Genomic DNA, 15,570 nt, shown 5'->3' with positions numbered 1-15,570 from the left:
GGTTATTAATTCCGGTCATTTTTTTGTTTTGGTCATAGATATTGTGTGTTTCTCTTCTTCGAATTGTGCTGGGGAAGGGTCACTAGATGTCTGAGTTATTGTGGGGATTGTTGGACTCCTTGGTTTGTGATTTTCCTTCTATTACTTTCTGAAAGGCTGGATTTGTGGCTACATATTGTTTAAATTTGTTTTTATCATGGAAAATTTTGTTTTCTCCATTTATAGTGAACGAAAGCTTGGCTGGGTATAGTAGTCTGGGCTTGTATCCATGGACTCTTAGTTTCTGCAGTACCTCTATCCAGGACCTTCTGGCTTTCATGGTTTCCATAGAGAAGTCAGGTGTAAGTCTGATGGGTTTACCTTTATAATTTACTTGACCTTTTTCCTTTGCAGCTCTTCATATTCTTTTTTTATTCTGTATGTTTTGTGTTTTGATTATTATATGGCGAGCGGATTTTTTTTTTGATCCAGTCTATTCGGTGTTCTGTATGCTTCTTGAACCTTCATAGGAATATCTTTCTTTAGGTTGGGAAAGTTTTCTTCTGTAATTTTATTAAATATATTTTCTGGATCGTTGAGCTGTACTTCTTCTCCTTCTTCTATCCCTATTATTCTTAGATTTGGTCTTTTTATTGTGTCCCAGATTTCCTGGATGTTTTGTGATGAGAATTCGTTGGTTTTGCTGTTTTCTTTGATCAGTGCATTTATTTTCTCTATGGTATCTTCAGAATCTGATATTCTTTCTTCTATCTCTTGTATTCTGTTGGTCATGCTTGTTTCTGTAGTCTCTATTCGTTTACCTAGATTTTCCATATCCAGCCAGCCCTCGGTTTGTGTTTTCTTCCTTGCCTCCATTTCAGTTTTCAAGTCTTGAACTGTTTCCATTATCTGTTTGATTGCTTTTTCTTGGTTTCCTAAGATCTCATTTATGGATTTACTCAACTCTTCAAACTTTTTGTTATTCTTCTCATCCATTTCTTTAAGGGAGTTTTTCACCTCCTGTTTGAGGGCCTCTATTGTTTTCATAATGTCAATTTTTTCTATTTCTTCTTGATTAAGGTGTTCAAGTCCTCCTGTTGTAAGTTCGCTGGGTTCTGGTGAATTCATGTTGTTTCTCAGATTGTTGGAGGAATCCTTGCATTGGCGCCTGCCCATCTCTTCCTCCAAATGATCCTCTATGGATCTTCGTTTACAGAATCCGGTCTACTTGCTGGCCAGGAAGCTCACAAAGGTCCTGCCTTGCTGCAGGCAGGCTATTGAAGCAAAGGAACTCCACCTGCTTGGTTGTACTCCCTATCTGGACCCAGTGCCCAAACTGGCTGAGCTGGGGGATGTTATGTGTCCGAAGAAGGGAAGAAGAGTGGAGGGAGACCTTTAACATCATTTTAATGCAGTATATTGTTTTCAAACAAACTGACAGAGACAAATACATGAAAATGAATTTTAAAATTTTTCACAAATTTTGATAAAACTGATACCTTTTTGGAATGAGCCAGTTGTCCAATGTTTCTCCTTAAATTTAATGATTGCTGGATATTTCCAGGCATAAATTTTGTGATGTATGATATTTTTCACTAAAAATAAAGAATAGAAAATTCAAAGTTAACAAGAATAATGCATAAAATTAAATCCAAGGTTGGACAAAGAAAACATCATTATATAACAAAAATTAGGCAAAATAGAGATTTCTTGTATTGGGGGGATTGGATCTGGGCCCTTACATATGCCAGGCAAGAATTCTACCACCTTGATGCATCCTCAGTCTTGCCTCCAACATGAGAAAAATAATCTATTAATATCTGAACTGAAATAATATAATTAGTAACTTCAAAAAAAATCATTCTGGCCACTCTGTTGAATTTTCTTGGCATATTTAAGCAATACTTCACATTTGACTACTGTGTAGGTTTGAATTAAGAAGAAATTGATGGAAACTCAAGACATATAGCACAACTCTAAGAAATTGATTATATGATTTGGAATTTTATGGGTATGAGTGTTTTTGCGCATTCATCTTGTGTGTGTGTGTGTTCATGTGCTTGTGTGTGCAGGTGTGTATGTACTAGAAGGGGGGTTACATCTCCTTAGCTAGAATCACAGCCAGTTGTGAGCTGCTTAATGTAGGTGCAGGGAATTGAAATCAGTTTTTCTGAAAGAGTATCAAACCCTCTTAACTCTTGAGCCATCTCTCTAGTTCCAAATACTGGAGCTTTGTTTTTAATGGGAAAGTGCAACCTATGAGTATCTTAACCTACTGAAGATGCTGCAGATATCCCCAGAGAGAAAGGAGTCTAACAAAGGGATAAGGTAAATATAAAAAAAAATAAAAATGGTAATGGCAAAGATTATAGAAACAGTGCCACTTTTAGTTCAGAAAGGAACTCACATGATGCATTGGTCCTGGCTTTGCCTATAGGTAAGCATACCAATTCATCCTCTGAAGACTGAAGAACTTTCTGGGTATGAAGTAGTCCCAAAAGTACTACTTGAATCACTTGAAGTGTGACTAGCTTGAATTCTTTTTTAAATGACCCCACATTTAAAAAATGTGCCCACACACACATACACACACACAGATGCACACATGCACACATAAAAATGAATTTAAAGTATCTCATTGACAATTTCAATAACTGCAAATTATCAGAAGGCATTTTGCTGCACTCCAGCACGAATGAGGCTAAGGCAGGATTGTGTGTTTAAGATCAGCCTGAGCTGCAGAACACGACCTTGCTCTCTCAATTGTTTTCTCCGATTTTTCCTTTTGATTGTGTCCACTAGACAGATTTCATTGATCGCTATAGCTTGCCTTCATTTCTATTGGAAAATACTGGTTTTTGAAAGTAATCTTGGAAGGGGAAGGAAGATTGGCAAAGAAATGTTGGTTCTCTTTCCACATATCTCATTTTAGAAAACAACCAGTTTTGATAAAGGAGAAAAAATAAATTAGAAAAAGCTTAACAAGCAACTGATATTTTGATCTTTTACTAGTCCATGTATTTATTACTTCTTGAGCTCCTGTTGTGTGCCAACACTAAACAGTGAACAAGAGGTGCCCACCACATGCAGCCAATAGGGCAGTGAGGAGAGAAATAGTGCATGGTTTAAATTAGAGATTTCACATTGAAGAATTCATTTTAGATATATCTACATTTAGTACTTTAAGTAAGTAAGATTATGATTATCTTAAGACTTTTTATGGAACTATTGGCATGTATTGATAAAATAAAACAACAGCAAGTAAGATATAAATAAAAGCATACTGCTGGCCTAAATAGCAAACTTCTCTGGCAGGAGAAGCTGCTTCGCCATTCTTAAACTGTGCACCCTGCCTTGATTTAAAAGCTACAAAATAATTTCACAAAAGAACTTAAAATACAAAATCAAAACATTTACCTTGTGCTCTGAAAGTCTTTTCATTTCTGGAGAACCAAAATATCTGCCTTTCCTGAAAGTGCCCAGTGTTTTCGGTGAACAAAATCACAGAATGGTGAAGCAAAAAGAAACCTCAGCATGCACACCAGTGGGGGATTTTGTGGCTTTCCTCACCTAAAGCACAGGGATTTCCCAAGTGTTCACCCTGAGTTGTAGATTAAAACCTATAAGGACTTTGCATTTTACTCTGTAGTATCGTCATTAATGGGGTTGTAGAATATCAGTGTTAAGAACACAGAGAACGATATTTTCCTTTTAATTGTATATTCATCGGTGCTCAGATTATGTCATGTAGTTTGTAGTAATAAGAGCGGCAGGGCTGTGTCCCCGGCACACAGCCGCCCGCATGGCTAGCTTATGCCCCGAAATAATTACATGGAAACTGTATTCTTTTGATCACTGCCTGGCTCATTAGTTCCAGCCTCTTATTGGCTAGCTCTTACATATTGATCTAACCCATTTTTAATATTCTGTGTAGTACCACGAGCTGGCTTACCAGGAAAGATCTTAACCTGCGTCTGTCTGGAGTGGGAAAATCATGGCGACTCACTGACTCGGCTTCTTTCTCCCAGCATTCTGTCTGTTTACTCCACCCACCTAAGGGCTGGCCTATAAATGGGCCAAGGCAGTTTCTTTATTAAATAAAAGTAACTCCTCCATCAGTAGTTACTATCAAACACAGATAAATACTAACAGACGGAAGCCTCGGTGCCCAAAACTTGCATGAGCAGTGTGTTTCCAGCTCAATTCCCGAGTCCAATCCCGTGGAGAAATAGCAACAAGATGGTAAAACCTCTTGCTCAGCCCTGCGACAGCTGGTTGCAAAGCCCTCACTCCGGCTCAGGACTCCTCAGCGGGGTGTGCAGTCTGTGTAACACAAGAGTTCTTTGGGCGCCTGGATACTCTGTGGGTTCCCTACCCCTAGAAATATTTGTGAATAACAAGGACTCATGGAGAATTTGAAGGAAAACAGGCAGCTGTGGCCCTCAACTTTTCCTGGCAGTCTACAGTGCCACCAGGAAAAAAGCCAGAGACAGACAGGCAAGGGTCCAGCTGCTGCTGCTGCGTGGGAAGAAAGCCTGTTCAGGAGAGTTTGCCACCTCACTCTCCAGCTGCTGTGTGAATAACACTGGGGAGTTGGGAAGACACAATTAGCAAACCCACATAGTAAATAGAGAAACCATTCCAGAGGAACACGAATCTTTCTTTATTGACGTGGCACATTTCTTACAAATGGATTTTGTCCTTAAAGTACTTCATAGTTCAATTGCAAGAAAACAAGGGGAGAAATGATGCCCTGAAATAAAGTACTTCTTGTTTCTATTCTTAGAGGGGGTAAAAGATGACACTCAGTTTTCACGAGCGCCTGCAAGTGGGGTGAAACAGCAAAGTGGTAGATATGCTTACACCCTTGTTAAAGAAGCTGCACCACTGAGCTATAACAACACAAAAGCAAAGAAGATTACAAAGCGCTCCTTCAAAAAGAGAGGGCCAGCAAAATGGCTCAGTGGGTAAAGGTGCTTTCCACCAAGCTCCAAAAACCTGAGTTCTCGTCCAGAATCTCAAACAATAGAAGGAGAGAACTTGGTCCTCACAGCTGTCCTCTCACCCTCCCACACACACACTGTAAAATACAACAGAAAAGGGGACACTGTTCGGATTCTGTAGCTCTTCTGTCTTAACTTTTTGTTCTGTCAAGCTAGAATTTTATCATGTACTTTGAGACAACACATAGAGTTCATAGTGATTACTTATTACATGTAGTCATTAAAGTGAGATTCATTTAATAGCTGTCATCGTTCCTTTACTTTGATGGCTGGTATATTTTTGCTTAGATTCCTGAAACTAAAACAGGGTTTATAATTTAATGAATTACTTATTTTACTTCTTTGGGAAGAATTATTAAAAATAATGAATAAAATATATTTCATTGAGTTTCCTACTAAATTCCTTCTTTTTGTAAAAGATTTATTTTATGCATATTGGTGTTTTGCCTGTACGCATGTCTGTGTGAGGGTGTCAGATGCCCTGGAACTGGAGCTACAGACAGTTGTAGGCTGCCAAGTAGGTGCTGGCAATCAAATCAGAGTCCTCTGGAAGAGTAGCCAGTGCTTTTAACCACTGAGCCATCTCTCCAGCCTCCTAAATTCTTTCTTAATCACTATTTCCTAGCTGTTTTTTAAATAGTAGTTAGGACCATAAAACTCAATACATATATAACAAGGGCATACAGATGTGCATATATACATATACATGTTATACATATATAACACGGGCATACAGATGTGCATGCTCATGTGCCCACATGTTCAGGCAGACCCTCCCCCACCCACATACACACACAGGGTTGGGCAGTAGATCTACAGCGAATGTCTTCACAAATAAGATTGCCATAAGTAAGTCAATGAAAAATTCCAGTTTCATTGAGTCTTTGCAAACCTGAACAGTAGCATTTTACAGTATATGGTTTGTTTTTGATATTCAAATACTTTCTTCTGGATGTCAGGAGAAAAAAGGTACTGTCTTTAGCATACCAACTCTTGAGTAATTTCTTCCTGTAGCTTTAGCAATCCTTCTTTACTAAATAAATACATAAACCTAGTTATGCAAATACAAAATAGAAATGTTGATTTCAAAAAGAATTATGGTTCCATATTCTAGTCAGTGTATTCCTTTATTAAATTAATTTTTCATCAAGTCCACATGTGAAACTTTTTAAGCATAGAAACAAAAATGCTTCCTTAAATATGTGGATTTTCAACATATTCACACTTCAGTTACATTACTTTCAGTGTACAAAAACTAGAGTTTTAAATTTTAATTTCAGAGATTTAAAAAATGTAAGAATCAAGGGAATAATAACTATGAAGGAATTTATTACCAATAATGATATTAATGGTGGTTTTTGTTACCATATGAGAGACAATCAAAGGCATTTTACTTTACAAATAGGTTATCTTACATTTATGAATGGAATTTTTTACTTTTTCTTGCGATGATTAGGCAATAAAACCAAAGTATAAACAAAGTAACTTATAATTCAAAACAAAGCAACTTTAGCAAATGAATTTTTAGTCATTAGTTCTATGTTCACAGTTTCAAATTTCAGCTAATTCATATATTTATAATTTAATCAACATTGTGATTCAAATACATTTTAAATAGACATAAAAGCTAATAGTGTATTAAAATTCATTTTTAAATATTGATTCTATGACAAGGTTATATCTGACACAGGCTTAGAAGTAAAAGAGATGTGTTCTTTGCAAAAATGAAACAAGCTTTTCTTTGATAGGAGAAATAAACTTGTTATAATTATGCATCATCCCTGGGTGATATGAAGTCCTAGGGAATTTGTAAAGAATAATTCCTCCTTGTTAATATTTCCAATATTTCCTGTGTCTGACCTCATGTCTCATCTTATGCTCTCTTAGTTTTCTCATTTGGTGTTGACCTTGGATCACATCACTTTGGTTCAGTAGCTTACAACTAGACAAGAATCTTGACTATGCAGAGCTGAATGTGAAGAAAATTGAGGTTGCCTGAGCCTATGTAAAGAGTATTGAAATTTAGTCAAAAGCAATCACAGTATGTATCATCATGGCATGGGCCTGGCATTTGAAGATACATCATGTGGGTCTGAAGTGCAGTTCCTTTGTAACCCAGCAGGTGCAAGGGCCTGGGTTCAATCCCCAGCATTGCCAGTATGTAACGGTTAGAGAAAGAATCATGTTATATGATTCTTCATCTTGCAGTCCAGTTTGATGAGCAGGATGGTGCTCAAAATAAAGGAGTCAAATCCACTCTCTGTCTGATTGTATAGGAACATAGCCTCAACAGAGAGGGGTTAAGACTTGAAATTCACACCGCAAATCAATGAGACAAAGGGGAAGTTCTAGAGATGAAAAAAGAAGAGCATGGTGACTCTCCCACTAGTTGTAAAGGGACATCACATAAGCCAGGGAGCTAATCATCCTGGACAGGTCTTTGTTATAGACTCAGGATCTGGGAAGAGAAACTGTGAAGGTGTAAATTTGGGCCCATTTTGAAAAGTTACTAATCCTAAAAACCCAGAGATGCAATGGACTTCATGATGTGTTTCTGCAGAGGAATTCAAGAATTAAAGAAGGCCCTTGTCAAGCTTCTCAGGGGTAGAGCTTAGTTGGTAGAGCATTTGCCTAACAGACAAATAGGAAGTGAGTACCTGTTAAAAGAGAGAGAGAGCAGAATGGAAGGGAAGGGAAGGGAAGGGAAGGGAAGGGAAGGGAAGGGAAGGGAAGGGAAGGGAAGGGAAGGGAAGGGAAGGGAAGGGAATATATTATGTAAATAGTCTAACGGGAATATTTTCTTTTAAATTTAGAATATTTTTGTTCTTCTCTCTTCCAAGAATTATATGTCTCAAAAAAATACAAAAGACATAATTTCAATACATGAAAACATATTTGTTTTTAGGTAACCTAAAAGGAAAAAAAATAAAACATATATACCTAAGCAATGTTGTAGTTCCATGCAGAGAACAGGATTGTATCTGAAGTATTATTTGGGGAAATGTTTTTTCCATCTTTATCATAGTTTGTAGCATTGGTAATACCTTAGAGTTCATCTTCATGTCAGAGTGAGACAAGCAAGGTTCAGATTTGTCTTTAATGAAAAGTCTGCATATCAATCAAGAGACTTATTAAAATAACTGCTCAGAGTGACTTAAACGAGTATTCCCTCTAGAGTTACTTGAAACCGGAGAAAGCAGCAGAACCAGTGACTCAGAACATTGTTCCTTGGTGTTTCTTACAATCCTCTAAACAAACACATCTGTTAAATTTTACTCAGACACTGAATGAAAAGTCAAAAGCTTTGAGTTCTTTAAAGAGGAAGGAGAAGCCTTTTATACTTACAAACCAGCCGCACTGTTTCCTTTACAGTTCTTGCTTTTTCTTCAGTTTTCCTTTAGAGATTTGGCTGCTTTGGGATTGGCCACTCTGTGGTCACCTCACCTTGTAAGCTCTTGCCACTCCAGTTTTTCCTCCACCTCTGCTTCCTTCCCTCTCATACTCTCTGCCAAGCTATCTTGGGGAATGGGAATTTTTAAGTATTTGCACCACAATTTTCTTTTAATAAGTTAATACTGATATTTTTCCCACTCTGGTCTTAAGTGGGAGTTAGTTATCTTTGTGTCTTTATCATATAAAGGTGCCTTCATTCAGTGTCTTGACGAGCACAGATCACTCATTCTTCACTCAAACTAAAAACTCCATGTGCTGATATAGATGACTTGCATCTAACTACATCGAATTTGATAGAGAAGAAATAAGAGAAAGTTACAACTATTTAGTTGTCCTCCCTGATACTTAGGGAAATACAGTATCTTTTGTTGAACTCCAAGAAATATACATGTGTGTGTGTGTGTATGTGTTCACATACTCCTTTAGTCTCTCATCTCAGACCATAAAAATATTTTTAAACAAGTGAAAGATGAGTATAATAATAAAATATTATTATTTTATTATAATATATTGTTATATTATTATATAAAACTATCTTATGTAATATTGGTACCCAAATGAATTTATAAAGTAGCATATGGCAATACACATAATGTAGTTAATAATAAATGCAAAAGTTCCTTAAGCATTAAAAGCAGGTTTTAATGAATGATTCTGGGAAGTTGGCAGTGAATGAAGTAGCGTCCTTTTCCCACATACTCATATAAAAACAAAAAGAAAAATTGCATGTCAAAAATCATAACCTGATAGGAAACATTTACGAAGGAACCAGCTACTGTTATAAAGTCCAAATGCAGACATTTGCCTCAAATAACCATAGTCTCACCACTGTGCGAGAAAGGGAAGGGAAATCATAGACCTGGCTGACCTGGCAATAGGAGAGCCACAGAATAGCCACACACACATTGACCAACAGTCATGGGTGAGAGGCACGTACGCACTCCAGCTGCAGGGAGTGGAGGGTCGTTGGTAGCACTCTGATAGAGATGCATACCACTCACCAGTCACCAGTCAGGCTCAGGCTCCACAGTGTGGCAGTGCCACGCACTAGCAGAAGATTCACCAAGTGGAAAAAAAGTAAGCAGAATATGAAGCATTGATATTAGAGAGAAAAAAAATAGCTTCCTATAAAGGTGGAGAAGAAGAGAGTTGGGAAGAATTTGTATGTGCAGTGTCTATAATTATCTCCTGGCCACCTCTTTTGAGAAAAGGCGTCGTATAGCCAACTGTGACCTGGAACTTTTCGTCTTCCTGCCTCCATCTCCCAAGTGCTATGATTACAGTCATAGAATACCACACTTAGATTCAACTACTTTTTAAAGATAATATATATACATATATAATTCATTTTATTGAAAATGTCAAGTATGTATGTAATGTGTTTTGACCAAATCTACCCTCATTCCCTCCCCTCAAGTTCTTCCCCTATCTGCCACACCACTTTTCCCTCCCAACTTCTAGTGCTTTCTTAACAACAGCAACAAAAAATATTGCGTATGTATACACAGAAAAAACTGATTACTGTAGTCAAATAGAATGCACAATGCACCATATATAATTTTCTTATTATTTTTGCATGTGATTAGTGCAATTACCATTCAATCTCAAGTAGATAAAACATGTGCTAGAATGTTAATTTCATTCAAAGTTACACAAATTAAAAATATCAAAATATACTGATTATTTACAAAGGTCTATTTTTGTCCTAGTCTAGCTGGTAGCCATCACACTGAATTTTCAAGCAGTGTCCTCTCCTAGATTTGGTAGTCTAAATAAGCCTATAAGGTTGCTACCCAGTTGTGTGACTAAAATGCAGATTAAAGTGCACAGCTACCTTAGGGTAGAGAATAGCTCTCCTTTTACCATCCCTGCAGTCAAAGCTGATGAGAGCCAAACCTGCCAGCTCTCTTTCTCTTGACTTAGAAACACATCAGTGCTCCCAACACAAATAACTTTATGAGATCAGTTCCTTGAGGAACTTGGCCCCTCTTACTGTTGAAGTAAGCAGCACTAACTCCCATTTGATTTTACTAGAATGTTTATGACCCATCGCTTGGCCCACTGACTGGGTAGTAGTGAGCCAGCTTGTGTCCACACCCACTGCAAATTACTTTTCTTTAGAGTAAATCGCCTGTCTGATAACAAACCACTTGTGGCGATTGAGAACCCTCAGAAGACAGCTAAAGATTCTGTCAGAGACTGTGTGAGGCGGTTGCTGAGCTGAATTTGGGTCTTTACAGAGGAAGTGGAATAGGGCTAATTCTAAAGATAGAGTAAAAGTTTCCATATGCCTGTCTGGAAGTCTTTGCAATCAGTTCTTTTGAATGCTCACTGTTTCTGCAGTGAGACCAGTAACTGTTACAGATAGAGGGCCTGACTTTCCAAGAAGTTTTGTAATCTCTAAAACCCCTACAGTTCCTTAGTGATAAAGAAGGAACCTCTTGACTATTGCTTTAGATGTGTGAAATGAAAAAGAAAGGACCCAGGGATAACTACAAAGGTGCAATCCAGGAAACTTTTTTAGTACAAGAATTGGGAATAACAGAAGGCAAGATTTTAGGAAGGAAAGTGTAGGGTTAGAGGCAGGCTAGATCTGATTTTATGACCAAATCACAGCGGAGCCTCTTCACAGGAGCAGTCAAAGAAAAAGAAGAGATGAAAGTAAGAGTCAGAAAAGAAATATGAAAATTATAATAGTGGAAGGAAAAATCTGAGAGGAAAGATTGGTGTGTTCAAATATGACATAGATTTCATACACCAATAGTCATTGTTTACAAATCAGTAAGGTGAACCGGCTTAAAGGAAAAGAGCATGTAAGATGTGAGAGAATATGTCATCAATCTACAAAGGGAAGGTGAAATACGAAGAGGTCAGAAGTAGTATAGAGAGGAAGCAGGGTGTGACCAGTGGGTCTGAAATTTGAAATCAGTCTGGCGTCAGTTAAAGCTGTAGGGAAGGGGGGGGGGAAGGAGGAAAGAAAAAGGGAAGGGGAGAATGAAAGAGTTTGCAAATGAGAAAGGAATGAAATCACTTCCTAACTGAGACAAGAATATTGGGCAGGAAAAAAGTATGCAACAGAGACAGGAATTCGGGATAAGAAGAAAGAATAAATTCTTAAAAATAGGTTGAATTGTACAGAACTGCAGAATAGCAGGGGTAAATTCTGGGAATTGAAGGAGTGGATCCTGGGTGTGGTTTTAAGTATACTACAAGCTAGCAATATTCTGAGCACCATCTTCCTAATAGAAGTTAGAGTAGCATTCCTGTGTTGGGCAAAGCTGGAAATGTGGCCTTTTCTGAACTAGCTGTAGAGGCTTAGAATATGGAATCAGAAAACATAATAGATAATAATTTTTGATCATGGTGATGAAGGTTTATCTAGAATTGCTTGTCAGGTTGATGAGAGAGCAACTTGGGGATTGAATGAAAAGTCTCTGAGGCTGCCAGGGCACGAAGCGGGGACTGAGTACATGGCAGAGACTACTGAAAGTCCATGTCGCGTCAAAGAACACAGAAGCAGTACAGGTCTGTTTGACACTAAGATTCTGAAGTGAATGCTCTGAGATGAGGCTTTGAGGTCAAACAAGCAGGGTAGAAAGGGTGGGACTGAATACTTTCAAAGTGATCTGACAGGAACATTGAGATAGAAAAGGATACTAAAGTTGCTGAAAGAGATAAACACATCACACAAAACGAGGTACTGACAGCTTCTAAAGACCAGGAATATGTCCCTCAAGTAGAAGGAAAAAGCATTTCCTTGAAAGGCCTAGCATAATTTGAATGTTTTCAGGGGGTACTTGATCTTCTACAGTTTCAAAGATTACATGTATGGTTTGTGGTAATACTGTTGATTAACTTCTCTTTAAGTATTTAGATGCAAATGAATGGTTTTCTCTAAGCACAATATATATGCCTTAAGTTTCACAGTGTGTTTCTAATAGATGTGTGACTGACTGAATGCATTCTTTCTTGGTCGTTATAATCATGCCTAGTTAGGGCATCAAAGAGACTAATAATGAATAAGGGAGACATGAACATAGCATATCACTCAAGCATATAAGTACTGTACAATAGAGTAACCTTTCTGCAAATTAACACTAACACTCACTGTAAGTCTCTTTGTCTATACCATTTTGTTTTTATTTTAGCCTAGGCTTTTGCCCGTTACAGGTACAAGTGGGAAGAGGCCGAATTGTCTGTTTACAAGCTGAATTGCTGGATAAAAAATTAAAATTAGATTAATTTTTAAATAGTATTATATGTCAGAAGTTCTAAACTGAAGTAAGGAAAAATATTTCCTACTGGGAAAAATGTTTTCCAAGTTAATTGGTGAAGAGAGATTCTGCTATTGTTGGGTTTCCCTACCACATTGACATGAATGGCAGCTTAGCATAGTTACAATTTTTGTCCACAATAACAGACTACTACATGGATGCTGATGCTAGAACACCCCATTGTACATTTGACCCCGACTCTGTGACAAGCATTCATATAGACAGTGGCTTTGGAGCATTCAGAATCTTGCACACTTGTTTCAAACATGGAGTTGTCTCCAGCGCACTTGATGCTGTTTTGTACACTCGTATTGGAAAGTAGACTCGAAAAAACCCATTGGCATTGCAGTTGTATGGATGAGAACACAGGACTTACAGCTTTGGATTCAGTTATTATAGGACACAGCATCCTCTGAGCCCTCTTACTTGGCAATCCTCCTTCACGTCCCTTTCCCTTTTTAGTCAAAGGGCACACATGTAGTTCTACCTTTTTATTTTATGTTATAATTTTTCTAGTTTGATTTCATTGTCAACTTGACACACACAGCCTAGAGTCATCTGAGAGGAAAGCCTAGACTGGGGAATTGTTTAGCTCAGACTGACACCTGGGTGTGTCTCCCTTAATTGTTAATTGATAAAGGAGAGATCAGCCCACTGGAGAAGACACCATCCATAGGAAGGTGGTCCTGGACATCACAAGAAAGCCAACTAAGGAGAAAGCAGCATCCTTTTGTGGTTTCTGTTTCCAGCTCCTACCTTGTGTTCCTGCTCCAACCTGCCCTCCTTTAGTGATGGACTTTCCCTCCCCTAAGCTGACTTTCATTACAGTAAGTCTTTCACTACAGCAACGGAAAGAAAGCCAGAACAGTAATTTTTATTTTAGTGTTCAGTTTTCATATTTAGCCCACGTCTTTTTGTGATTATTCCCGAAAAGAATGTAAGATCACGAGGGTTACAAAAAAGGATCTACTCCAGGTGTCCACTGCCTTTAGTACTCCATTGCTGCAGACATTTTAGGATTGAACCACTGTGTCCCTTAGCTTTTAGGATATCTAGAGAGAATAGGACAGATGGACAGACACTACAAGAATTACATCCACAGAAGTTCCCACTGTGTTTCCAAAGTGCAGCAAGAGAGGACTAGAAAATATCCAAAACAGCACAGCAGGGTGAGAAGGGACTTCTAATCTGCACAGGGGCATCTGGACCTGGAAATAAACAGAAATGGATGATTTGTGAAAGTAAAGATGATAAATTAAGTGGTATTCCTGATAGAGGGATTACCCCAGACAGTTTCAGAGGAGGAAATGATGGATATGGATGAGCGAGAAGATAGTGGGAAGTGTCACTTACCACTGACTCACTGGGGAACATTTATCAAATGTGCTTGCCTGGGCCCTGCTTGGGAGCATTGAAGTGAACTCATCAGGGTCTCCCAATATCAGCTATGTTCTTACTTTCACCTCCCAGAGTGATCTTAATTTCAACTTTGAAAACCACTTCACAGTGGGAGAAAATAAGACATGAGTGTTTGAGACAAAGATGTTAAGAACATTACTTCTCACATTGAAGAATCTAAACTCTGGCTTGGAGAGCTGACTCAGCTGTGAAGAGTACTTGGCACTGTTGCAGAGGGCCCAAGTTGGTATCTCAGCACCCCTAGCACCCATGTCAGGCAACTCACACTCCCTGAAACTCCAGCTCCAGGGCATGCAACACTCTCTTTCGGCCTCTGAAGAGACCACACATACACGAGAAGGTGGCAGGGAGAGAAATATACATAGATAGATAGATAGATAGATAGATAGATAGATAGATAGATAGATAGATAGATAGATGATAGATAGGTAGATAGATAGATAGATTAGATTAATAGATAGATAGATGATAAATGGATGGATGGATGGATGGACGGACGGACAGATGATACATACATATATGTATATGTATGTATATGTGTGTACATGTATGTATGTATATACATGTACATGTATATATGTATGTATGTATGTATATGTGTATGTATGTATGTACATGTACATATATGTATATGTATGTATATATGTATATGTATATACATATATGTATATACATATAAAAGAGTCATATTTATATGAGTCTATATTTAATCTAACAGCTAGTAGAAACTTATTTGCTTCATATTTTCAATATATTTATTTTCTTTGGAGAAAAAATCACAGAGATCATTTGATTATATTGTTGTTAATACATATTTTTGAATCTGTTATTTTTACCCATGTCTGTGATACTTACTGCTAATATTTCTGGGTCATCTAAGAGATAAGTTCTAGAAGATAATTTCCAAATGATGGAAAACTAAAGTAAGCACAACAGGAAATACATAAAATGTTCAGGGATCAATTCACATAGGTATTGAGATATTACTGGCAATTCATGGCCATTTCTAGAAAATTAATATAAGATTTTTTTTCAAGAAGAAAAGTCCTACAATCCATGAGGCAGAAACATAGCCTCAAACAGAAGTCTTTTATTTTAATTAGATGGCAAGTTTCATTGGCTGGATCTCAATGCCTGTATTTTTATACAGCTAGTTTGCCAAATAAAATACAGGACACTTAAGCATATTTGAATTTCAAACAAAAATGAGTCATTTTTTGTTTAAGTTTGTGAAATTAAACATAGTTTGAAAAGTGACTTGTTTATCTGAAATTCAAATTTAATTGCTGTCTTTTGTAATCATTTGTTAAGTCTTAAAACTTCATTCAACCTTGTAACTTGCTGAGCCAAGAAATACTCAGCACAGAATGAGGGAAATTGCAAAAGACTAGGTTTCAAGGTATGAAAACCAAAAGTATACCCTCCTCTCCCTAGCCAAAGTG

General features: G+C 37.6%; 1 protein-coding gene across 1 annotated transcript in view; it reads left to right on the top strand.

Annotated features, from left to right (window-relative positions):
* Positions 1-15,570, top strand: part of Plxdc2 (plexin domain containing 2) — a 412,732-nt gene that overhangs the window by 386,233 nt on the left and 10,929 nt on the right. The window lies entirely within an intron of this gene.

The sequence above is a fragment of the Chionomys nivalis genome, chromosome 13, assembly GCF_950005125.1.
Source record: "Chionomys nivalis chromosome 13, mChiNiv1.1, whole genome shotgun sequence".
Classification (NCBI taxonomy): Eukaryota; Metazoa; Chordata; class Mammalia; order Rodentia; family Cricetidae; genus Chionomys; species Chionomys nivalis.
The sequence above is the reverse complement of the archived record's forward strand: the minus strand, read 5'-3'. Positions and strand labels throughout refer to the sequence as shown.